The sequence below is a fragment of the Parasteatoda tepidariorum genome, chromosome 6 (assembly GCF_043381705.1).
Source record: "Parasteatoda tepidariorum isolate YZ-2023 chromosome 6, CAS_Ptep_4.0, whole genome shotgun sequence".
Lineage (NCBI taxonomy): Eukaryota > Metazoa > Arthropoda > Arachnida > Araneae > Theridiidae > Parasteatoda > Parasteatoda tepidariorum.
The window spans coordinates 3,689,336-3,692,722 of record NC_092209.1 but is presented as its reverse complement, the minus strand read 5'-3'; positions in this window follow the sequence as shown (position 1 = coordinate 3,692,722).

The window sequence follows — 3,387 nt, the reverse complement described above, 5'->3', positions numbered from 1 at the left end:
TACAAATAACCTAGAAATTAAATCAAATTTCCAGGTAATTACAAGGTTTCCTAGGGGTCTATGAAAGCAAAAAAATTAGTAATAAAATTCAAAATTATGTTAAAAAAAACTAAAGTTGGCAGCTTTTCATAGCATACTTTTTAGTACACTAGTAATTTTTTTTCACTAGCCATTTAGTAGAGATTGCAATAAAAGAAATTAACATATATATGTTCCGAAGAGCAGTGGTGGCTCAGGGGATAGAGCACTCGTCTTTCAATAAGGTGAACCGGGTTCGAATCCTAGCAATGGCTGGTCGATTCAAAATTCCGCACCCGGCTCGCATCGACCAGACAGATGATGTGAAATATCTTCGCAGTAGATGGATCATGGGTTACAGTCCCCTTGCCGTCAGGCTAGCAATGGCAGGTTTTCATCTCCTTGCTACGCAAATGCGGATTAGTTTCATCAAAAAGTCAGTCCTTCACGAAAGCAAATTTCTCCCAATTTCTGAGTTAAGATCTAGGAGTTCTCTTGTCTTTTGGATTGAGTTCAAAATTACAAGACTACTGGGTTAAACATTGGTATTCGTAAACCCAAAATTGGGTCGGTTGTTCAATGACTGTTATAAAATGAAATATAAAAATGAAATATATGTTCCGAAAAGTGTTTCATTAAAAGATAGCAAAAAGGTAGTCAAGATAGAATTGTATGTGGATATAATCTTATTAATTTGCTAAGACCTCAACATACATTTATTTAAATAACTCACTTTAATCTTTGCGCTAAAATTTATTTTTGCTTGTAATTGGTGTTTCTGAAAAAAATTATAAAAGGGGCACTGGTGTCTTGCCTTCGTCAAAGGGATAAATAAATAAGAATATTTTATTGTTATGTATAGTGTGCGTGTTGATTGAAGTAACTTCAAATGAATTCTAATAGCTAAAAAAAAGATTGCCTAATCACTTTTAAAATAAAAATGAAATTTTAGTACAATCCGTAATGGTTGAAAGTTAATAGTTAATGTAGTAAGAATAAAAGACCTATTTGTATATCCGCACAGTGATTTTCTGTGATGAAGAAACGGTTGCTATACAATCATTGAGAACCATTTTTCTTAGCTGTAGCATTTACTATCAAAAGTAAGAATCTCAATTTCAAAATTTAATTCTTAAATTCTTTAATCTAACTCTGCAAATCAATATATATTCTAGAATAGTGAGTCTAAAATTAAAGAGTCTAGAATTAAATATTTTCTTTTATGTTTGTTACACGAACAAAAATATGTTGGATATAGAAAAATATATGATGAATAGAGAAAGGTACTCTAGGTCACGATGTTTCAATCTAGCTGACTTAAACATCCTGCTCTCCTGTTTGGTATTCTCTTAATTAAAAAATTTATTTTTGATTTTCATTAGTTCAGATAGCAAATTTTAAAAGAAATAAAATCTACCCTTATAATTGCCACCAACTACAGCCAAGGGGAAAACCTCAAAAAAAGAAGAAGAAAAAAATAGCAAGTCGTAAAAGGAAGCTGGATTGTAAATTAGCCTCTGGGGTCAGGTATATTATTCTCGAAGACGAAAGGCAATAGTACTTCCAAGTGTTGGCACCGTATCTTAATTTTAAAAAAAATAATCTCAGTTCGCTATCTTACTACAAGATTTACCAACTGCACCGGAATCGACAAAACATTTCAAAAACTGGTTGTGAATTATAAAATAAAATTTTCAGGCATTCGATTAATTTTACCAACTTTTTTAAAAGACTCAACGTAGCTTAACTGAAACAAAGTGGCACATCACTTAAACTTTTGAATTACTTACAAATGGTGGTGAATAAAAACCGGATAAATGGAAATTACTAAACCAAGAATCATACATTAAAAGACTACCACTTGAGAATACTTATCCACTGTCCGGAGCAAATTGGCATTTCTGTACAACCGCTTAGTAAACTCTTTTCCAAAGGCAGTACTAGTTTCCAGATATGTATATACATAACAGTCACGTATAAGAAACATTACAGAGTATAACAACCTATAAGAAATATTTGATCATAAAATACTTGACACTAATCACTTCCAGTCTCTTGCACAAAATAAGAAACTGTTAGAGTTGCAAGAAAACACTATTTCTTCATACTCAGCCGGATGTCGCTTGTTAAAATCATAAATCACTCTATCTTCTCTTAATCCTTTCGTTTTGTTTGATGCAATATGATTCGAAAGTTTCTCTTGCTGTAGTAATAATGACAAAATTATCAGCTCTTTCAGAAGTTCGTGAAAATTATGGGTTATGTTTTTTGAACTTTAGTTAATTTAATAACTGGATATTAAATTACACTTATCTTGATTAAATTATTTTCCATTTTATAAAAGTAAGCTTTAAACGAAAAGATGTCATCTTTTTTCTGATAATAAGTTATATTTTATTGCTGTATTCTTTTCAAATGGGTAATAAAGCAGTAAATTTAAACCGGTAAGGCCGACAGCAGTTACCACGTGCAGAGAGCTCAGTGACATTTAGGCTTTTTTTTCCTAAAATATATTTGTTTCGTTTCGGTATCTCGGGTTTGCAGGATTACTAATAGAAATTTTTTTTTATAAAATGGTTCGACGGAAATTTTCTATAAAATTTCCTTAAGCATAACGTCTTTTTCACTTCCTCAATTCTTCACAAAAATGGATCACAAAAAGGAAGAAATCAATGAATCAGCACGTATGTATCTTTAGTTTTTCAATTTGCTAATAATGACCTCATGACTGCCAGTAATTATGCTTTTTGTCAACTAAATGTAGCATAAAATGTAGCTGATTAATTATGAAAAAATTTTAGAAATTGTATTACTCCAATATTCATTCTTTGTTGTGGTTCAATTACGTTGTACTAGAGCTGCACAATAAGCTATTGGTAATTGGCAATTTTGTAATCTGGTAATCTTATTACGAAAATATTTTAAATCATTCTTGAAAAATTCCGGTACCTGTAAGTTGAATTCCCTTCTCGCTTTATGGATTTCGTTTACTGTTGTGTTCTGTATTTTCTCTACATTTTATTTTCTGTTTTTTGCTGATATGTTTTATTTCATATAAATTATTTGCTTAATGTGTTCTATTTTTGTTTCAATTTTTTAATGCTCCTCACACTATTTTATTGATATAAATTTTACTCAGGCTATATTGGTACAATATTAGAAAGCACTTCTTTTTGCAGATATAATCTGAGAGCGGATGAAGAGATTATATCTTTTAGTTATTTTGTGTTCTAGCTTTTTATTTCTCGAAAAGAAATTTTTTTTTAAATATTTTTACAAATATTTTATTTTAAAATTTTTTTTTCTTCTCTTTTCAGTAATCTTTATTATTTTCCATGTTTTCTATTTAAATACCACTTTTAATGAAAT